This window comes from Nerophis lumbriciformis, linkage group LG38 (genome assembly GCF_033978685.3).
Source record: "Nerophis lumbriciformis linkage group LG38, RoL_Nlum_v2.1, whole genome shotgun sequence".
NCBI classification, from domain to species: domain Eukaryota; kingdom Metazoa; phylum Chordata; class Actinopteri; order Syngnathiformes; family Syngnathidae; genus Nerophis; species Nerophis lumbriciformis.
Window position 1 is genome coordinate 23,109,096 of NC_084585.2, and position 24,332 is coordinate 23,133,427.

Here is a 24,332-nt window from a genome sequence, read left to right on the forward strand (position 1 = left end):
AGCGCCAAACACTCTCCAGATCTGACGCAAAGAAGAAGCATTTTGCTGTGGCCCAGCTGTTGCGGGGTGACAATGGCAGATACGGAGGCGGAGTTGGCCGCAGGCCTCGCTGTGCTGTCGTTACATGAGCACAGACTGACTTAAAAGTGTGGAGGCGAAGTTCTGTGACACTCTAGCAGGCTAGTTCCTGTCTTCTCCATCTGTGGTCGCAGTCGGGCGGTCTGGTACTTTGGCAACTACGAGTCAGCGCGTGGAGGATGCGGAGGGAACAAATGAGAATCATGTTCCGCAGAAACACTGTGGCAGTGATGGGCAGACGTGGAGGCAGGAGGAAGAGTCGCATTCATGATGCTGAGCCATTTTAGAAATCATCTTGCGTTTTTAAAAATAAGTCTGTGAGGCCTTTGTGGACTCTTTTAAAGGGGAACTGCACTTTTTTGGGATGTTGCCTATCGTTCACAATCATTATGATAGACAAAATGACAAACGTTTTTTTGTTTTTTTTTCAATCTAACTTGTAAAATTGACTCGTTCTAGGTGTCGAGCAATGCAGCTAATGGGAGCAATAATTTCTACCACTAAATCACTTTAAAAATGCATTCAAAAACTATCAAAAATACCGTATTTTTTCGGACTATAAGGCGCACTTAAAATCCTTTCATTTTGTCAAAAAAGTGCGCCTTATTACCCGGTGCGCCTAATGTACGTAACATTTCTGGTTGTGCTTACCGACCTCGAAGCAATTTTATTTGGTACAGTGTGTAACAATAAGTGTGACCAGTATGATGGTAGTCACACATAAGAGGTATGTGTAGACTGCAATATGATGCCAGTAAACAACACCAACACTTTAAATGTTCCATTGAAAATAAAGAACATTACACACGTCACTCAAAAATCTGTCAAAATGTTTTAGTATGACTTTGAAGCCGCACTGCTTGATGGATTGTCGGCCCATTACGGCTAACGTAGTCAGAGATACAAGTATTACTATGGTGTGTGTATAAGGACTGCAAAATGGCACCCATTAGCAGACATATTATCTGGCGTTTTGTTTCACAGTATTATGCAAAACCAACTTTTCTTATCTTCTGGTACCTGCTGATGTGTATTTGAGATCTGCATAAGTCCTGAAAATTTGCACACGTCCGTGTATTTCTTGAATCCGCGGCTTTTAGCTTTGTATGGACTCATTGATCGTTTAAAAACTGAGTTGGGAGAGGAAGGGAAGTCAGAAAGACCGCGCCCCACACAGGAAGTGACGTCAGAAAGAACGCGCCACAGCCAGCTTCATAACAACCGGAGCTAACCACTGGAAAGATGGAGGCGAGTCATCCAGACATGCCCTTGTTTCTCATTCTTCTACATGCTTTCGCTTGTGGAAATCACACATGAATACCCTAAGAGAAAGCGATTGCAGCTATTTGGGATTCAACACATAGAAAAGAAAGAACTTTCAAATGTCGAGGTCAGCTGTGATTCTACTTACCGAAAAACTTTGTCCATTTGTCGAAGGAGAGTCAACGAAAATGTGGTCTCCAGTGGTTTTGATAAAAAAAGGTAGCGTGTGCTTTGTATTACCTGGCCGACTGGCAAAGCAGGCTGTATCAGTTATTGTCCGCCATATATGTCGCGGACTCAACGTATAGGTCCAGAGTATATAAAGTCACCAAAAACGAATGGACAATGAAGGTAAAGGCTAAAGAGTGAGGAGTGTCCTGACCAGATATCTACATCCCTGTATAGATTGATGTAAAATGTACTTTATCACATTGTTTACATGTCTAATAAAGATTTTATTAATTTATGATGGCTCAGGGATCTTTCTGTGCGGAGTGTGCATGTTCTCCCCGTGACTGCGTGGGTTCCCTCTGGGTACTCCGGCTTCCTCCCACCTCCAAAGACATGCACCTGGGGATAGGTTGATTGGCAACACTAAATGGGCCCTAGTGTGTGAATGTAAGTGTGAATGTTGTCTGTCTATCTGTGTTGGCCCTGCGATGAGGTGGCGACTTGTCCAGGGTGTACCCCGCCTTCTGCCCGAATGCAGATGAGATAGGCTCCAGCACTCCCCGCGACCCCGAAAGGGACAAGCGGTAGAAAATGGATGGATGGATGGATGGCTCAGGTGTGATTTACTACAATAGGGCCCCACAGCACACTGGATTCCAGTTAATTGAAATACCACAACTCTGGATATTGTTCAGATAAATAACACTGGAGGTGACTATGACGTGTGCATTTTCCGCGCATGCGTACTTGGTTGCGTTGCGCCGGCGGACGGAGGTGGTCTTAAACGACCATTGTGTGTGTGTGGACAAGGATAAGGTTAGGTGGGATTTACCCTGGATAACCTTAGTCGGCTAAGTGTAAACGGGGCCTTAGCGAAACGGTCCCTTTAAATGTCAGGTCAGCACGTAGGCTCACGTGACCGGAATTTGTTTGAAAAGCAAATGCAGAGTACTGACGTCGCAACATCTTGACCCGGTGTACAGCCAACTGGTAAAGCGCTTTTTTTTGGTCTATCTTTATATTGTGGGTTTTATGTTGTCTGCTTTAACTGTGTTGCGTTTGCAAGTTTGTGCTCCATAATGTTGCGGTTTACTGCTAAACGCTATTTTGCTTGCGGTTCGAAACTGCTGTCCTAAACTTCTTAGTGATTGTTTGCAATGTTACAAAAGTACCAAAATAATGTGCAGATTAAAGCCGTGCTACTTTGCTATTGTGTTAGTTGGTTTGCGGGTGTACCGTGTGCTTTGAACGTTACATTTGTTTGGTTAAGTGTATTTTTGTTTAAGAGTGGATTTTAAATCAGCTGGCGAGTGACTTTCTGATACCGCGAGCATTGTGGGAAATGTAGTTGAATTATGGCAAACGGCATAGTATGTGTACAAACTTGTCAACGGTCTGGTTAATTGATTGGAGAGTTTGTTTGTATGAGATGTGTGAATACGTTTTTACAACTGAAACCTAAACATAAGACTCATGAGTGCAGAGTGTATATTATTAGTATTGATCGACATTGATGTTGATGATATGTATTAATGTTAATATTGGTAATCATTTATGGATTTATTTATGGTCTACTCATTGCATACATGTATTAATTTATACCAAGATGCAATTATGTGTAGTTTGCTATTTATATTGGTGCTGTGCTTGGTAATTGTCATTTTATGTAATGTTTATTCTGCCAGTGTTAATTACTGTGGTGAGTGAGAGAATAAGTAACTGTCTTTAAATGCATCCAGTGTTTATTTGATACCCGAAACTGCACATTTGACATTGTTTAGGTTATTACCTGCTCATTCCACCTGATCATACCATCTGATCATTCCACCTGCTCTTTCAACTGTTTATCCACCCATCTTCTACTGCTTAATGCAACTTCACTACTACATCTACTGCACTTGTACTCCCGAATGCCAAGAGTCAAATAAAAAAGGAAAAAGGTGGAAAATTGTGAGTTGAGTAATTCCCATACACACCGTGGTCAACCCTTTCCATGGGGAAAACGGAGCAGTCGTACTTTCACTTTGTGACTTATGAACGCAACAACACAATAAGCTGAAAAACGACACATTCAGTCATTATTTTCAGAGCGCACAGAGATAGTAAGTACGCAATATCAGTTTTCATGCAAATGTTTCATCACTATTGTTTTATTTCATACAATAATTTGTGCATTTCAAACACAAAGACTGCTCGCCTGTGGTCAGGGACCCTCCCTGGCAAAAAATGACCAATCAGAGCTCTGCGTTGTCTGTCGCCAGCGACACGAACCTGGGATTTTTGGAAGGTGCACGAAGGCTACGCAGGGAGAGGGGGGATGACGACGTCGCCTACGCAAGCGTCACGACGCGAGAGAGGCTGTAAAAGCTAGCTATGAAAAGAGATAAGCTAGCTTCTACGTCAGCACAAAACACAATGTGATAAGACACCAATCTTACTGACTGAAAAACGTGAACAATCATATTACAGTATCTGTAAAGTATTAGCCCACATTTCATGTTTTGTTTGTACACGGCTAGCCAGACAGCGTATGTACCAGTGACGTGCGGTGAGGTTGATGGCTGGTGAGGCACTGACTTCATCACAGTCAGATTTACAAACATATGAACCCTAAAGAGTATCTTATTCACCATTTGATTGGCAGCAGTTAACGGGTTATGTTTAAAAGCTCATACCAGCATTCTTCCCTGCTTGGCACTCAGCATCAAGGCTTGGAATTGGGGGTTATTAAATCACCAAAAATTATTCCCGGGCGCGGCGCCGCTGCTGCCCACTGCTCCCCTCACTTCCCAGGGGATGAACAAGGGGATGGGTCAAATGCAGAGGACAAATTTCATTACACCTAGTGTGTGTGTGTGTGACAATCATTGGTACTTTAACTTTACACATAGAAACTGTAGCACACAAAAAAGCACATTTAATAAAAAAAACGTTATTATGGTCTTACCTTTACTTATAAAATAAATCCATGAGCCGCTATTGTGCTGGATTAATGCAATCCCTGACGAGAGTGTTATATCAACTAAAGCCCTCACTTAAACTTTCCACGTGCAAGATTGAATCTATTTAAAAAAGTGTAACAGAGGGTTTATAAATGTCGCCTATACTGTATGAAACTACAAAATAACAAACACGGAGGCTCCAGTTTACACGAGGACCACTTTATTTACCTTCTTTCAAAAACTTCCGCTCCACTCCAACGTGTCGTCACTTCCGCTCTTAGCGCCTTCAAAATAAGAGCTCAAGGCATATACTGTACTGCGCATAACAGGAACTTAACATCACAAAGAGGAAAGCCCATAAAAATAGGTTACAAAAGTTATTTAATAAGAAGCCAAAAAGTGCAAAAACAATAATGTTCGTGTTGGAGGAGTTGTGAATTAGGTACACCTAATGTTGTGGCCCTACAGTCATTCACAACTCCTCCAACACGAACATTATTGTTTTTGCACTTTTTGGCTTCTTATGAAATAACTTTTTTAAATAGATTCAATCTTGCACGTGGAAAGTTTAAGTGTGGGTGTTACGGCTACTCTTGCGTTCAAAAAGTTCGAAAAAATGAAAATAAAGTAATGCAGAGTAGTCCTGAGGAGGAGGTGTTTGATTCACTAAATTCCTTAATAAGCACTCGCGGAGATATGTCGAGATTCCAAATGATCATAATTTATTTTCACAAACAAAACATATTCTCCGTGGTTGACTTTCAAAATAATCAAAATAACTTATTTAGCGTGGCTTCAATATAATTTAGCGTGGCTTCCAAATAATTTAGCGGTAAACAAACTGTTTCACTCCTCACTCCTTCAACATGATAGACAGACAAAGGGCACCTAGCTGTCCCGTCTTCTTAATTATAGGAGGAGGAAGTGGCTCACCAGTAGGAGCGTGAGCAGCTGAAAACAGTCAGTCAATCACAATGAAATCTAAAACATCCAATAATTCATCAACATCATTATTGACATTATTTGATTCATTGTCAAAACAATTAATAAATGAATAATATAAATAGGCTCCAACAGTGGGCTTTAGTTGATATAACACTCCCGTCAGCGGTTGCCTTGCATTCTACAGCGGGGGTGCAGGAGGCGAGCTTCAGCCAGTGCGTCTTTTGCAGCCGCTTTATGATCGCTCAGCACAAAAAATACTTTACACACATACAGTTGTTGACAAAATACACTGTACATTATATACCTCAGCTAACTAAACTATGGAAATGTATAATATAATTCATATAGCAATACAGTCTCACTGCACAGCAGGCCAGCAGTTAGCCGAGTCATTGCGCAATCCATGTTGCGGCACTGAGTGACGTGCCTCAACTGGCTGCTGTTCACCGCACCGTCTCTTCTCAGTATTTGAACGGCAAATGTGAAAATTCAGCAATTTTAAATAAAAATAATCTAAAACGGGTGAAGTTAAATGGAAAATAACTTTATAGTATAATCACTGGATACATATAACAATTTAATAATAAAAAAATATTTTTAAATTTTTTTTCTTTCCATGATGGCAGGTGAGGGCCTCACCTGCCTCTAGTGACTGCACGTCACTGGTATGTACTATAGTTGTAATAACACTCATGACGTGCTGCATGTATCATGTACAGTATTAAAGTGTGACTCACTCGATGGACAGTTGTGCATTTGGTCCAGCTGGCCGGGAACGTTTTTTTCTGGTTTATTTTGGTAAGCACCCCATTTATGGCGAAATAGCTTGGCTTTAAATTCCACGTTTATAGTTTTGAATCATGCCGACCTCACTTTATTGGCTTCTGTCTGCTCGAAAGTCTCACCCTTCCTTCATGCTGGCTTCTATAACCAGTAGTTTAACCTCCGTATTCAGCTTCAAAAAGATAAGGTTATGAATGAAAAAACATACTTAAAAAGTAATTAACAGTTTTTTTATGATCTAGCTATTAACGTATTCAATTCATAATGAACAATTCTTACTTTGCGGAAATTAATTTACCATGGCCAGGCCCGGAACCAATTAAAAATGATAACTAGGGTTTACTGTATTTTTCTTGATGATCAGATGTAAATTTAGCTATGAAACACCACCAACAAAACAACAGTTCGAATATTGTTCTCATTAGATTATTAATATTTTACAAGTTAAGTAAATATTTGTTTTTACAGTAAATAATCACATTTAAACAAAAAGACTACATGTACTACAATCCTATATGTTAAATAGTCATGTGTTTATTTTCAGTCAAAAGATTATATGAAAAGGTAAAAAAAATAGCTGATAGGTCCAAGGGGAAAAGAAAAGTGTTTAATAAATAATTAATTCAAAACTGCTATGCCGCTTAGGCATTAAATGAAAAAGTAAACAAAACAATAAATAGGGACAATTTATGAAAAAAACTATTGTTCTTTAGACATTGTATCTTTCAGGAAAATGCTCGGCTACAATACAAACTTAATTATGGTTATGGTTTGAGTTTATTTCGAACATGCGTACAATTACAACATAGTACATCAATTAATACAGTCGTTTTATAAATATGGCCTTAAATCTGCCACGATGACTGCATTTGAACTGATGCTAAATTAGCAATTATCTCAATAGGCTTTTAAATGAACGTGGCCGCCATGCTGCTAAATCCAACTAAAACTATTACAAAAGGACATGTGGACAAGGCGTGGAAGGCTCCCTTATGCTGCTGCTCCTCTTCGATATTGCTCCGAAGACAGCAAGAACTCGACCCGGTGAAAGAAACAACGTGAGTATGGCTCCCTGCTCTTCGTGCACCATTTTTATGGATAGGTTGGCCCTACTAGAGGACCGTGTCTGCCATTTAGAGCAGAGTCAGACTCCACCAGCTTGTAGCTGCCCTAAGCGGCCTACAAGCCACCGTGAAGCCTCAAAAAAATTGTTGCACAGCAGGTTTCAGGGCAAATCACTCTACGGAGACAACCCTCGCAAAAATGACTAATGATCTATTGCTAACTATGGATGCTGATGCGTCATCCATGTTGCTGCTACTTCATCTTGGTGCTGCTTTCAATATCGTCAATCATGACATTCTATTAGAACACGTATTGGTTTGATAGACTTAGCCTTTTTTTGGTTTACTGACCCATAACAACATGAAGTTGGAGTATGTTAAGGTAAATGCGGAGTTCCACAGGGTTCGGTTCTTGGCCCTGCACTCTTCAGCATCTACATGCTGCCGCTAGGTGACATCATACGCAAATACTGTTAGCTTCCACTGTTATGCTGATGACGCCCAACTTTACATGCACCTAAAGCTGACCAACACGCCAGATTGTTGCCACCTGTAGGCGTGTCTAAATGAAATTAAACAATGGATGTCCAGCAACTTCCTACATCTTGAAGCTAAGATAACAGAATTGTTGATTATCGGTCCTGCTAGAAACTGGCACTTATTTAATAATATCACCTCAACATTTGACAACAAAACAATTGTACAAAGTGACTCGGGAAAGAATCTCAGTATTATCTTCGACCCAACTCTCTCATTTGAGTTACACATTGAGTGTTACTAAAACAGCCTTCTGTCATCTCCATAATATTGTTAAAATTAGTCTCATTTTGTTCACCACCGACGCTGAAATGATTATTCATGCATTCGTCACGTCTTGTCTCGATTACTGTGATGTATTATTTTTGGGTCTCCCCACGTCTAGCATTAAAAGATTACAGTTGGTACAAAATTCGGCTGCTAGACTTTTGACGAGAACAAGAAAGTTTGATCATATTACGCCTATACTGGCTCACCTGCACTGGCTTCCTGTGCACTTAAGATGCGACTTTAGGGTTTTACTACTTACGTATAAAATACTAACCGTCTAGCTCCATCCTATCTTGTCGATTGTATTGTACCATATGTCCCGGCAAGAAATCTGCGTTCAAAGAACTACGGCTTATTAGTGATTCCGCGAGCCAAAAAAAGTATGCAGGCTTTAGAGTGTTTTCTATTCGGGCTCCAGTACTCTGGATTGCCCTACCAGTAACAGTTGGAGATGCTACCTCAGTAGAAGCAGTTAAGTCCCATCTTAAAACTCATTTGTATACTCTAGCCTTTAAATAGACCCCTTTTTAGAGCAGTTGAACTGCCGTCTCCCTTTTCTGCTCTGCCCCCCTCTACTTCGTGGAGAGGTTATCAGGTGACCATGGATCAGCCTCCACGGAGGAAGTGCTAGCTGTTACAAGTTGGGACCCAGGGTGGACCACTCTTCTTTGCATCAGTTGGTGACATCTCTGTGCTGCAGACTTGTCTGTAGGGCTGGGCGATATATCGAATATACTCGATATATTGCGGGTTTGTCTCTTTGGGATATAGAAAATGACTATATCGTGATATTCGAGTATACGTTCTCACGCAGTTGCTTTTAACTGCGGGCATTACACTACAGGCGGTTCTCACTCTTTCTTGTTTCTCCTTCTCACAGAGACGTAAAACAAGCGCACCTTCTTACGTTTGTACATACGTCACATACTGTCGCGCGTGCAACGTCATACGCCCTCGCCCAGCAGAGAGGTAGCGGCATGGGTAACATTAGCTGTGATGCTAGCGGAGCGGTGCGAGTGGTAATACGAGAGAGGGAAGGTGCGAATCTGGTTACAAATGAATAAAGAAGAATTAATTCCCAAGAAAAACAGCACGGGGCCCATCGTCTGGCGGTGGTTTGGCTTTAAGCTGGAAGATGTTTAACAAACAACAGTAATATGTCAAGTATGTGGCAAAAGCGTTGCTACGAAAAGTAGCAGCACTACTAATGTAGCATCATTTGAAAAGCACCCGCTAGAGAATGAAGAGTGCTTGAAACTCCGCATGTCAACGTCTCTGGCCGGTGCCACACTAACAAAATGCCCAAGCAACCATTTCCAGATCAACACCATATGAAAAAAATAGTCAACAACAGAAGGAGATAACATCCGCAGGAACCTACCACCTAGCGAAGGACATACACTATTTGATTTCCTATTATGCAGCTAATTTTTATTTGACAGTTATTGAAATATCTTGTGACATCATGCACAAAAGTGCACTTTATTTGTTTCAAACTATTGTAGTGGAGTTCTGTACAAAAAGTACACTTCAATTTAGTGTTGTTTTGATAAGTCATCTAAGTGACATCATGCACAAAAGTGCACTAATAGCTTGTTTTAAAATGTCTCTGACAATCTTGCACTTTCTGTTTTGAAATTACATGAATGTTTGTGCCACTGATTAATACCTCTTTAATAAATACACTTTTGGTAAATTGACTTAGTTGTGATTTCCCTCTCTGCATGAAAGTTTAAAATGAGCATATTGTAATAATCCCAGGAATGTAGGCTCATAGACTTCTTCGTTTGTCTTGTCTTTATTATACAAGATGCAATGTAACCACACAACAGCTCCAATGTGCGTCTCTCCTCTTTCCCGGCAAAACTCGAACCAACACTTCCTGTCAACAATGTCACTTCCCTAACTTCCCCGGAAGTCCCGCCCCCCAGCCAAAGCCATTGGCTAACACCCCGTAGCCAGCCTCTACATCACCCCCCCCTACAAAAAGTCCTCACCCTTGAGGACTGACCCGTAAGGCAACATTTGGCAACACCATAGCAGCATGTAAATCAGAGCAATCCATTAGTGCAAACACAACAGTGTAAACAAACATAACCCTTACATCACACAAAAGCAGGTTCACAACCCCCCCGCGCCCCCTTCCCTTATTGTCCTTCAGTCTAAAGACACCACAAAGTCTTGCAAGCGGTCCGGAGGCCTCTTCTTCCGCCTCGGCCGCTCTCTTCCATCCCCCAGCAGTGGGACAGCTGGGTGTGCCAGTCCTCGGGAGGGAGCTGGAGGGGGCGGGGGATGAGGAGAGTGGGGAAATTGGTTCCCCCTGGGGCGTAAGCGGGGTATTGGTAAAGGGCTGGGTGCGCAAGGGAGAAGTCACCTGTGTATCCGAGGCAGGGGAAGGGGGCGAGTCTGTCTCTGTGCAGGGCCACCTTCTTCCCCGGGGGCAACCGCATAGTGGCCCTGGCTGTTACTCACAATTTTCTTTGCCCAATGGTGGCTTATCTTGCAGTTGTACTCAATAAAACAAAAGTGCAGAGACTGAGTCACCAACGTGTTAGATTCTTTGTTTTGACCAATGATCGAATCACTTAAAAAGTAGAACATCCGAAACCCGAGGTAACACTTTGTATAACTGTATCCTGGTGGACATTTGTTTATGATTCATTTATTTTGTTAGAATTCCAAATTTCGTTTATGCGGTACACAAATATCGACTGCAAAGGACACAGATTCTCATATGGATGCATATAGATTACATATGGAAACAACCACTCTTTTATATCCAGAGTGAGCTGTGATGCTCGTTATAACTCACTGGTAAAACAGTGTTTGTGGACAAAACATCATAATCAAAAGAGGAAATTGGTAGTACGAGCAATATAATATAATAATTGCCCTTTAAAATCTATTTGCTTGTGCAACGATAGCTAGCTGTATGTCAATTAACGCATTTTTAGCATCTATCCAAAGAAGCTAAGAAGTTTCCAGTCACTAATGATGTCCATAAAAGAACATTGCCAAAAAATGCATGACAATATTCAAAGAGAAAGCTCCTGACATGAACGCACTTTTTGACATTTCCAGCCTCAACTATGTACGCATAATAATAAGCTAAATTCATGACTGAGGACTCATGGTTTCGATCATGAAACAACTTTATTTATAGTCGTCCTCGTGTGCAGGCAGACATGGCTGCCAATCTCACGGCGTACATAAGCCATACAAGGGATTCGAACATGGATACAGATGTGACAGAATTCAGGCCAAGAAAGAACAATAATGATGAAACATATCAGTAAAGCTATGCAGTGAAAATTAATCATTCATGCGTAAAAGTAAAGAATGTGCTTGTGAAATCATAAATAATTCACGTATGATTGGATTATTCAGTGGCTTGGCAGAAGTGTCTGTTTGTGCAGTTGCAAGAAATATGTGATCCTTAGCAGCTCATTCAATGGTTCCTCCTATCATCCTATGTGAAGAAGTGGGAACAGGAAGCTCAAATTTGGTTTGTCCCCCTAGTAAGTGTGAGGTTGAAGTGAAACCTGACAAAGAAAACCCACCTTTATCAAGAAAGTGAGTTGTGTCAATGCAGAGTGAGCGTCCTTGTAAATGAAATGTGAAATGTGTGATGCAGTATGAATGGCTGCGAGACTGCGGCAGTATGAGGGGGCATCAAAAACATCCTCATTTTGGGGCTCGTACAGGTCATCGTTACCAAGCAACGGCTGAAGATATAAACAGTTAATGACTTCTGTGTTCCGTGTGTGTTTCAGACAGCAGCACAGGGTCAAATACAAGTATACTGTACAGTACTATTACAGTATACGTTTGCTGCTAAGTAAAGCTGGTCCGTCTCCAGGTCTTCTGGGAGGAGCCATTGGCTTTTTCATGTCGCAAAGATCATCACATCCCGACAGCAACGTTTCTGTTTTCAACCTCTTTTATACCAAAGTCGCAAAAAGTAGTGTTGCTGTGTAAACACCATACATGAATTTGCACTTGAATTTCACAAACACTAGCGACCATAGTTGTATAGATGCTTTTCAACAACATACAGCAGGTTAGGGGTTCCCCCATTCAATATTGACAATGTATTAGGGTTGTCTCGATACCAATATTTTGGTACCGGTACCAAAATGTATTTTGATACTTTTCGATACTTTTCTATATAACAGGGATCACAAAAAAATTGCATTATTGGCTTTATTTTAACAAAAAAATCTTACAGTACATTAAACATCTGTTTCTTATTGCAATCGAAGAACAATTTTGTCCTTAAATAATATAGTGAACATACTAGACGACTTGTCTTTTAGTAGTAAGCAAACAAAGGCTCCTAATATGTCTGCTGACGTATGCAGTAACATATTGTGTCTTTTCTATTCTATTATTTTGTCAAAATTATACAGGACAATCTGTAAAAAAATATTATTATTCTACTTGTTCATTTACTGTTAATATCTGGTTATTTTCCGTTTCAACATGTTCTATCTACACTTCTGTTAAAATGTAATAATCACTTATTCTTCTGTTGTTTGGATACTTTACATTAGTTTTGGATGATACCACAAATTTAGGTATCGACACGATACCAAGTAGTTACAGGGTCATACATTGGTCATAATTGAAGTTTTCATGTGTCCAGGGACGTATTTCCTGAGTTCATGAATATAATATGAATTTTAAAAAAAATGAAAAAACATTTTGTGACGATAAAAAATATTGAAGTAATCATAGTAGTATCGACTAGATACGCTCTTGTACTTGGTATCATTACAGTGGATGTCAGGTGTAGATCCACCCATGGCTGTTGTTTACAGTGTGACGTCGGTGACCTATTGTATCATCCTACGGTGTGAAGTGAAGCATGTTTAGCTATTCCTCGTCCTGCAGGGATGATACTTGTAAGAAACTCACTTCATTCGTCACCATGGAGGCGAGGATTAGTGATTTAGAAGTAGCTAAAACACTGCTGATTGCGGATGGACATTAGCCGCTAACTAGCTAGCCATGTTTCAAAGCACCTTTTCCTGTGGGCGTTTCAGTGTTCACCTTCACCTTTATCGTTAGTTTTTAAGGCAAAATGTGTCCGTTCTCCCTTTTCTGCATACACACTGTGTCTGCTTGTAAGTACTTTGTGATTGTGCGCTGCCGAACATGCTCCCCTGCTCCTAAAACCAGCAATGTCACGATATGACGACGACACGCCGTCATGCCTGTAAAAAATATATGGCAAACCGGTACTTTTCAAAAAGAGTATAGTACCGTTTTTGATTCATTAGGACCACAATTGTATACTAGTACCTGTACTAGGTGGTGGGCGCGGCACCGCTGCTGCCCACTGCTCCCCTCACCTCCCAGGGGGTGATCAAGGGGATGGGTCAAAGGCAGAGGACACATTTCACCACACCTAGTGTGTGTGTGACAATCATTGGTACTTTAACTTTAACTACAACCCTTTATTGTATATTGGTTTGATATCAGCAAAGAAACAATTGTCGGACTACATTGTCTTACATCTAAAATCTCCAATTCAAACGCTCTGATACAAGCAGTCCTATATTTCACAATTGTCCTCCAATATACGCACTAGGTTGGTCTTTTGTTGTAGAAGTAATTTACAAAAGGTAAACATGGAAGGCCATAGGCTAAGAGCTAGCAGCTACACAACAGCTCAGCACATAATAACACACAAGCTCAACATACGGAATTAGTGTCCCAAAATGAACAAATTGCAGTCTAAAACATTAAAATTGTCAATATAAACAAGTATCAAATCATTATTTTTGCATATTATTTACAGATAGGGATGGGTACCAAATATGGTACTTTTATAGGCACCGACTTAATTCAGTCGGTACTATCGGGTATCATCGATTAAAGTAGGATACAGAGACCACACAAATCCACTCTTCCATAGGGCAGAATTATTAAAACTAAAAGACATTGTAGAATTGCCTACTCTATTAGTGATGTTCAGAGCTAGAAATAAAGTTCTTCCGAAGGACTTACAAAAGTTATTTATGTTCACGTCTGAAGATGAGAACCACAGAAGGCCATATGATTTTAAACATCCAAGAGTGTGAACAAATTTTAAACAAATGTGCTTGTCTGTTGCTGGTGTGAAAGCATGGAATTCTCTAAAGAAAGACTCAAAAAGTTGCGAGAATATTTTTGAATTTAAAAAGAGTTACAAAAAGAAACAACTGAAATTATATCAAACTGATTTTTGATTTTGATTGGATGTGTCATTGTGAAAATGCTTAAACGAAAATTAAAAAGTATGTTGGAGTTCAGGTGTTGGTGGAGGGAACAGTGATAAAGTAATCTAAAATAATTTGTGTTAAAAAGGGGGCAGATAAATATAAGAATATTATTCTTCCATCTGCTCCTTTCTGATCATGGTAATGTATAAAAAACAAAAAACAATGAAAGTGTCGACTGTACATGGCTTGTATATATGCATTTTCATGAAAGGAATAAAAAAAAATGATGATGATGATGATGTAAAATCAAACCTTGCCATATTTTGATACCTTTGTTGCACATGATGTCACGTCCGGTTGCAGACTCGTCACGTCCCGTTTCACACTAAACAATGTATTAGAAGTGCAACTGCACTGCAAATAAGACTCAAAATGTTATAAGAAAACAAGATAAAACAACAACATGAGCTCATTTCTAAATGTTGAATTAAAAAAGTAAAAATGTATCATCAAACAATTGATATATATTAACTCACAAAAAATTACTGACAATTGGTGCCTTTATCGTACCGTTATCGATTCCCAGGTACCGGGAACGGTCCCCATCCCTACTTACACAGTCAAAGTCTCAAAGGTAGAGGCGTACCAGAAAGTATTCAGTACCTAACGTGTCCGCATGATTAAACTTACTGGTTCATGAACCTAACTTAATGTATTACGTACATTGGGGCTACACGGGATTGGTAAAAAAACAAAAACCTCTCTACTTCAACTTAAAGACAGCATACACTGTAAGACCATTCAAGACAGTTAATATTAAATAGGTTAGTGTTTTTCACACCTAATTTAACTTGATCAGAATTAAATGTAAGTAATACAAGTTCCATCTATCCATTTTCTACCGTTTGTCCCTCTCAGGGTCGCAGGGTGGCTGGAACCTATCCCAGCTGAATTTGGAGTACACCCTTGACAAGTCGCCACCTTATCACAGGGCTAACACAGATAAATACATTCCTCACTCACATTCACACACTCGGGCCAATTTAGTGTTGTCAATCAACGTATCTCCAGGTGCATGTCTTTGGAGGTGCGAGGAGCCGGAGTACCCGGAGGGAACCCACGCAGTCACGAGAACATGCAAACTCCACATAGACACCACCGGGCTGCCCGTAATACAAGTTATGTCTTTACCTTGTCCAAGTGGTTGTTTTGCACACTGAAAGGATGGTTGATAGTGAGGAAGAGGAAGTCTCAAAAATGAGACCACTCCACTGACTAGTTATCAGTCTCCTTTCTATAGGAGCAGATCATTTCACATGGTTACAAATATCATCTTGATCCTCTACGATAGTCGGGGCCATGCAGCCAATGTAGATTTCTTCACTTTCTGAGCATTTTACCTAATAATATTAATGTTACCTCTCTTTTCACTTTTGTTGACGCACTGTCATCAGAAGAATCTGCCTCACGCTTTGGAGACATAATGAAGGGACAAAAGTGAAGTTGCTGCTCAGCGCACCAAACTAGTTTACTTTTTTTGTACAGTATTGATGGGAGTGTCATAAGGATTAAAGGACGTCACCTGGGCCGCCTGTTGTGTTCACTAGAATGTGTCCATACACTACACACTACACAGGAAGTGGACAGACAAGTCCATCAGGCAGTAGCAATTTGTGGAACGCTATTAATTTGATTAAAGCTTCTCACAGGTCAGTCAGTATGCATTTAATGAATCATCCTCGAGGGCAGCCGTTTTCAAAGTGCGGCTCGAGGGCCATGTTTGGCCAGCACCTAGTTTTATATTGGCCCTTTACATGTTTCGAAAATGCAATGAATTAATTATTAAAAAGATTTGTTAGCTATAACTAGGGCTTGTTAACGCAATAATAACGCCTTAACTATAAATGTCAATAACAGCACTTATTTTTTTAACGGGCAATTAATGCAAACCCCTCCTTTTTGACCTTTTCATGTGTAAGATATCCACAAAAAAACGGACTTTGCAGCAATGTTCACAGACTCTGATATTTGGTTTGTTAGCTTCCAGTTGCAGGCGAGGGACGATGGTCGTGGTTGAGGGAAGAGTTGTTTGATGCTGGATTCTAGAAAATGTCCGATGAGTTGCAACAGTCAGCCTTAATGCATTGTTGCAGCTTGATGATTGTTGTGCACGTCATGCAACGCAAGTTCGCGAGACGAGCGGGTGTTGTGTAAGGCCGTGCTTGGGTGTGGTCGCGATGTCGAGAGCGGCGAGATGTGAGGCTGACGAGAAAGAGGCAGAGGCATGCGCGCGTGTTCAGGGGTTAAAATGTGTGCCTGTTGACAGGTCTATTGGTCATATTAATAAAAACAATTTCTAATATTTTGGCAATGACCGGTAGGCTCCCACAAATCAACTGATTGATCGCGATCGACGGGTTGGCGACCTCTGCTGTATCATCAATCAATCAATCAATGTTTATTTATATAGCCCTAAATCACAAGTGTCTCAAAGGGCTGCACAAGCCACAACGACATCCTCGGTACAAAGCCCACATAAGGGCAAGGAAAAACTCACCCCAGTGGGACGTCGATGTGAATGACTATGAGAAACCTTGGAGAGGACCGCATATGTGGGTAACCCCCCCCCTCTAGGGGAGACCGAAAGCAATGGATGTCGAGTGGGTCTGACATAATATTGTGAGAGTCCAGTCCATAGTGGATCCAACATAATATAATATCGCTAGTGGATAAAATAGAACGAATTTTAGCGATATTACGGAGATGAAAGAAGGCCGTTTTAGTAACACTCTTAATGTGTGACTCAAAGGAGAGAGTTGGGTCGAAAATAATACCCAGATTCTTTACTGATTCGCCTTGTGTAATTGTTTGGTTGTCAAATGTTAAGGTGGTATTATTAAATAAATGTCGGTGTTTAGCAGGACCGATAATCAGCATTTCCGTTTTCTTGGCGTTGAGTTGCAAGAAGTTAGCGGACATCCATTGTTTAATTTCATTAAGACACGCCTCCAGCTGACTACAATCCGGCGTGTTGGTCAGCTTTAGGGGCATGTAGAGTTGGGTGTCATCAGCATAACAATGAAAGCTAACACCGTATTTGCGTATGATGTCGCCTAGAGGCAGCATGTAAATACTAAAGAGTGCAGGGCCAAGAACCGAACCCTGAGGAACTCGGCACGTTACCTTAACATAGTCCGAGGTCACATTATTATGGGAGACGCATTGCATCCTGTCAGTAAGATAAGAGTTAAACCACGACAAAGCTAAGTCTGACATACCAATACGTGTTTTGATACGCTCTAATAAAATATTATGATCGACGGTATCGAAAGCAGCGCTAAGATCTGCTGTACAGTCTGAAGTCTCTTTAGAGCTGATTTGTTGAAACAAGTGAAATACAATTACAATAGTCAATGTGAGAAGAGAAGAACACAATTTTTTTTTTTAATTGTCGGTGGGGATCAGTGTGGCTCCAACGACACTGACTGATCAAACACAACCCCAAGGCTTTTGAGGCTGTTTTTTAACACCCGAAGTACCAGGGGAGTTTTATTGGGAGCAATGATTAGAGTTTCTTTTTTGTTAGAAAGTATTTGAAGGAAATTCATGGACAACCAGTTTTTGATACAGGATACACATTCCAAGAACTCAGACAAAAAGTGAAACTCTCAATCATTGAAGGAGCAATATAGTTAAATATCATCTGCATGGAAATGATAAGAAACATTTTTAAAACTACGGAATCCACTGACCAAGAGGCATTATGTACAACAAAAATAAAACTGGCCTCAGAACAGAGCCCTGGGTAACTCCACATGACAGGTTGGACATTACTTCATTAAAAGCAACATTAAAAGTACTTCCATTAATATAAGAAGCAAACCACGTGAGAACATCACCAGAAAACCCCATCTCAGATTTGAATACATTAATTAGTATCAAATGCAGATGTCAAATCTAGTAAAACCAAAACTGCGTTGCGACCAGAATCAGCGGCCATAATTGTGTCACTGGAAACTTTCAAATGAGCAGTTTCGGTGGAATGGATTAATTAAACGCCAGATTGATAATATCATATAAAATCATGCTGTTCCAAAAATGAGGTTAACTGCTTAGCTACTATTTTTTTCATGATTTTGTACATGAAGGGAAGTTTTGATATGAGCTGGTAATTTATAGGCTTCACTAGATCAAGATTAGGCTTTTTAAGAATGGGATGGCTGACAGGAGTAAAGGAGTAAAGGAAGACCATGAGCACACAGGGGCTGACCAGCACAAGCTATCTAAAGGAGGACTGATACTAGTAGCCCTAATGTCTTGCACATTGTTCACAAAGAAGTTCAAAAATATATTACAGTCATCCAGAGTTTACACAGGCACATGGGGACATAGGGGTGAAACAAGATTTTCATGTCAAAAAGACTTTAGAGGCCTACTGAAACCCACTACTACCAACCACACAGTCTGATAGTTTATATATCAATGATGAAATCTTAACATTGCAACACATGCCAATACAGCCGGGTTAGCTTACTAAAGTGCAATTTTAAATTTCGCGCGAAATATCCTGCTGAAAACGTCTCGGTATGATGACGCCTGCGCGTGATGTCACGGATTGTAGAGGACATTTTGGGACAGCATGGTGGCCAGCTATTAAGTCGTCTGTTTTCATCGCAAAATTCCACAGTATTCTGGACATCTGTGTTTGTGAATCTTTTGCAATTTGTTCAATGAACAATGGAGACAGCAAAGAAGAAAACTGTAGGTGGGAAGCGGTGTATTGCGGCAGGTGTTGTGCCGGATAACGCACCCCCGCCGTAGAATGCACCCCCTGACTGTTGTGCCAGATAACACAGCCGGTGTTTCATTGTTTACATTCCCGAAAGATGACAGTCAAGCTTTACCATTGGCCTGTGGAGAACTGGGACAACAGAGACTCTTACCAGGAGAACTTTGAGTTGGATACGCAGACGCGGTACCGTGAGTACGCATGCAGCTGCGGCTTCCAAACATTTGATCGCTTGCCCGTACGTGCGTGTGTTACACCCCTGTAGAGGGGGGGATATTGAACAGAAACACGGACACGATGTTCACTCATTCAGGTCCAGTCTGTAATGGCAATTTTCCAAAAACATACACTTTTAAACAATACTTTTTAAACATTGCACCTTTTAAAACATTACTCTTTTTTTAAGCATTACATTTCTCTATTTAAAACATGAAAGAAGTAGAAAAATAAAGCATTGTGCTGGAACTTTAATCTGTACAAATATGTAATATTTTTATCAATAGCTAATCAGATCAGAACTGACACTCCTTTAGTGTAAACACAAATAGAAATGCATAATTATCATCACCAAATATAACTGGTAAAGCATTGACTTTTAACTTTTAACATTTTCCTCTACAAAATAACAGCAGAGAAAAATATTTCTTCTCAAAATCTACTCTCATGAAAAACGACTACACAACATAAAAAAAGACATCTCTGCATCAAACTAATCTCAACACACACGCGCACATGCACGCACACGCACACGCACGCAGTCACACGCGGTCATTCACACGCAGGCAGCTTTAAAGCATGTAGGTAAGTACCTTACAGACAGAGAGCAAAAAATACATTTCAAAGTGTTGAATAACCACATTTCTTTACCTGTAGAGGGGGGAATATTGAACAGAAACACGGACACGATGTTCACTCATTCAGGTCCAGTCTGTAATGGACGAATGAAAGAACGTGTCTCCCTCTAATGGGTAAGCCAGGCAAAAGTAGTTGAAACCCGATCAGTGACTAAAACAACAAATAAGCATTTTTAAAACGCAGGTACTAAAGAAAAACAACATAAAGCCAGGAAGTATTTTTCAAACAAACATTAGAATGTTTTTAACACAGATTACTATTTTTTGCATTTGTCTTTTTAGACTCTTCTGCACCAGGCAACAGTAATAGATGGCAGATCACCTTATCACAGTTTCTTTTCCTTCATACCCTTTTTTTAAACTTTGTAAAGTAATTAGTTATGATGTTCTTTCTCCCTTTTTTTCTTACTTTTACCAGATACTATAATGAATTAAAGCTTTGTTTTTCTTCCTTCCTGTTTACTGTCTGCATGTTCACATTTACAGCAATTTTATAACTACTACTCACTCCCCCTCAATATAGATGTCGTCCTCGACATTCATCGAATAAGGCAGTCACATAGTATACAATTCAGATTCTCAACAGTTCGTGCATAGACACTCGGCCCACCCAAAATCCTTGCGCTTAACCGATATCGTCTATTCTAAATCGCAGCTGTTTCAACAGTCCAGGACGAGTGTGCGTGTGTATTAACACTGCATTCGCAAAAGTCCATGAGTGTAGCAGGATGTGTGTGTTTGTGTGCACTCTGCTTTCGCAAAAGTCCATGAGTGTAGTGGGATGTGTATATGTTTGTGAGCACTCTGCTTTCGCAAATGTCCATGTGCGTGTGAATGTGCGTGTCAAAGAGTCCATGAATGTATGTGTATGTATATGGGTGTGATGTGTTCAGTTCCACAAGAGTCCATGTGAGTGGTTACCCGTACAGAAGCACAGGTTGGTAGGTGGGGGCCTGAACAGAATCTGGCCACCGGGTCCCTGGTTGATAGGCTCCGTAATGTTGCATTGGGTACATGGATCTGGCTGGGACATCCATATTGTAGCAGGCTGGATTACCAAACTCATCATAGGTGAATAACTTTGGTGGTCGTCGTTCCCTCCTTGACCGCTCTTGTGCTTGTCTGTTGTCACTGTGGCTTTCATGTGCAGGGAGTGACAGAGGTGGCAGCACAGGGTCATTTCCAAGAATTCCAAGTCCCTCAGATGCCTCATCGCTGTCCAGCAAATCAATCCTGCTGTGATCCTCCTCCGGCTGTAGCAGTCTTTCCTGTTCCTCTCCTTGTTTGTTATGTGTCCTTGTAGGTTCAGTGCCTGCCGACTGGCCGGTATGCTCCTCTTCATTACATGCCTGCGGTTGTGCATCTTGAGGAGGCTGTAGAGGTAGGTAAATAAACCAGTCATCCTCTGAGTCCTCATCACTGTCATCCTCTTGCTGAGTATTGATCGTCCCCTCATTTGTCGGTTTTTTTCTCTGCGGTCTGGCAACTTTTAGGGGAACTTCCAAGGGCAGGTGATCGCACGGGAGCAAGAGATTGCGGTGTAGTATCCTGTTATCTCTCCCTTTTCCTTGTTCCGGTACAACTTCGTAAACTGGAGCATCCTTATTCACCCTACGAACAACCTTGTGGATAATTTCCTCCCAATGGCTGCGTAGCTTGCCAGTTCCTCCTCTTGGGGTCAAGTTCCTGACCAGAACACGGTCTCCTGGTTCCAACTCTGAGCTCCTCACTTTGCGATCATGGTTTCTTTTTCCTCTTTCAGCTGACTTTCTTGCATTGTCCTTTGTAATTTCATAGGCTTCCTGCATCCCTTTTCGCCACTTTCGCATGTACTCTCTGTGGTCAGGTGTACCTGTTGCTGGTGTCAGGCGGAAGAGTATGTCGACAGGTAGTCTTGGCGTCCTCCCAAAAAGAAGATAAAAAGGAGAAAAGCCAGTGACTTCACATCTTGTACTATTATATGCAAAAACCAACTTATTCAATGAGTCTTTCCAGCTTGATTTCTCTTTTTCTGTCAGTGTTCTCAGCATCTGTATGAGTGTACGATTAAAACGTTCGACTTGTCCATTTCCTTCAGGGTGGTAGGGCGTTGTTCGCGAACCTAACACTCCAGAGGTCTTTTTCAGCTGTGCTATGAGCTGGTTTTGGAATTCACCACCTTGATCATGATGGATACGTTGAGGGAATCCAAATTTCAGTGCATAATCATTGAAAAGTTTATCTGCCACTGTTTTTGCTGACTTGTTGGTTGTAGCGTACGCTTGGGCAAATCTTGAGAAATGGTCAATAATTACCAAAATGTACTCATACCCGCCTGCACTCTGGTCAACATGTAGAAAATCAATGGAGACTAACTCAAAGGGCTGAGTTGTGACAATGTTGGTTATGGGTGCCTTAATCTCTCGGCTGGGCTTCTTCTTTTTCAAACATGAACAGCTTCGAGCCACATAGTGTTGAATGTCCTGTTGCATATAGGGCCAAAAGAAGCGTTCTCTTACCAACGAGGTGGTTCGGTCAATCCCTTGGTGCCCCATATCATCATGCAGCTCCTTCAGAACAGTTGCTTTGTACTTTTCTGGCAAAACGAGCTGTGTTCGTGTAGCTGTTTTTCGACGCAGGATGCCGTCATCATCCAAGGTAAGTTTTTCCCATTCACTCATCAGTCTTTTACTCTGCACACTGAATGATTTTAACTGTTTGTTTTCAGGACGACATTCCATCACTGGGCCAATATTTTTATCTTCCTTCTGAGCATGACAAATCTTCGCTAGCGAGAAAGGCTGATGTTCTGGCTTGTTGATGTCTTTACACTGAGCAGACAGAGCCATGGACCACACTGTGTTAGGATTTGGGTCCTCAATTGACTGTACGACTGCTTGTACCGAACGAGATGACATTTCCTCAGTACAATCTTTAAACATTGTCTTAATATCCAATGGCATCCTCGAGAGTGTGTCGGCATCAACGTTTTCTTTTCCTGGCCGGTATCGAATGGTCAGGTGAAAATCCGCTAATTCAGCAACCCACCTGCATCCAGTTGCATTTAGTTTAGCTGTAGACAAGACATATGTGAGCGGATTATTGTCCGTGTACACAGTGCATGATGAGCTGATCAAATAATCCCTAAATTTTTCACACACGGCCCACTTAAGGGCGAGGAACTCTAGTTTTCCAGAATGAAAATGGTAGTTCTTCTCGGATGTAGTGAGAGCTCTGGACGCATATGCTATTACACGCAGTTTTTCTTCCTGTTCCTGATACAAAACTGCACCCAGGCCCAGGTTGGAAGCATCTGTGTGTAAAACAAAAGGTTTGTTAAAGTCAGGAAAGGCAAGGATTGGTGGTTCAACTAAGTGGTCCAACAGTTCCTCAAGTAAGTGTTGATGTTTTTCTGTCCATACAATGGGCTGGTTGGATGGCGCGCCATTGTGTTTTCTTTTAAGCTGTCTTGTTCTTTTAGCACGTTCGACAGTCTTTTGTACATCAGCAGGGGTTCTCATGAGGTCGTAGAGAGGAGCAGCGATTTGAGAAAAATCCCGAATATACTGACGGTAATAACTCAGGAGACCCATGATAGCTCTTAATTCTCCCACATTGGTTGGTGGCTTGTTTTTTAGGGCTCTGACAGCTATGGTGTCAGCAGGGTCCATTTTGCTACCCTCTGCTGAAATGACCCGCCCAAGATAGCGAACCTCTCGTCGAAACATCTCACATTTGGACGGCTTCAACTTTATACCGTTCTCTCTCAGTCGCCTCAGCACAGTTCTGACATTTTCAACATGGCTTTCAAATGACTGACTGAACACAAGGACATCGTCAAGATATGGTACACAAATGTCATCTCGAACCCCCTCAAGACATTCTTCCATGCACCTCTGGAAGGCAGCCGGTGCATTCATTAGGCCAAAAGGGATTCGAATCCATTCATATAAACCCCAGGGGGTCACAAAAGCAGTGAGGGGGCGACTCTCTTCTGCCATGAACCCCTGGTGGTAGGCTTTCCCCTGGTCTAAGAGTGAAAACCAGGAGTTGCCACCCAGGCCATCCATGATGTCCTGCACCCTGGGGATGGGCTGACGGTCTGGTACAGTCTTACGATTTAACTCACGGTAGTCTATACACAGTCGTAAGCTCCCATCCTTTTTTCGGACACACACAATTGGGGACGCGTAGGGGGAGTTTGATTTGCGCACCCAACCTTGTGTGATGAGATCATGTAGGTAGCTTTTCATTTCCTGATACAGTGGTTTTGGTACAGAGAGGTAGGTCTTGGCCACTGGCTCTGTCTTTCAGTGAGATGGTGAGCTGCAGATTCTCAATACAGCCGATGTCGTCATCAGAATTTGAGAAGGAGCCTGACTCTTCTTTTAACATTTGTTCCACTATTTCTTTTTCAGGTGAGCTGAGATGATCCAAGTTGACTGGGGGAT

At 41.3% G+C, this 24,332-nt stretch overlaps 1 protein-coding gene across 3 annotated transcripts in view; it reads left to right on the forward strand.

Annotated features, from left to right (window-relative positions):
- The window catches only part of grm2a (glutamate receptor, metabotropic 2a), a 156,039-nt gene that overhangs the window by 51,713 nt on the left and 79,994 nt on the right, over nt 1–24,332 (forward strand). Inside the window, exon 1 of one of the 3 annotated variants that reach the window (XM_072912646.1) lies at nt 19,162–19,239. The exons of the other annotated variants lie outside the window; for them this stretch is intronic. The gene's annotated coding sequence lies outside the window, so the exon portion shown is untranslated. Of the gene's footprint in view, nt 1–19,161; nt 19,240–24,332 lie in introns of those variants that run through there. 3 annotated transcript variants of the gene reach the window in all.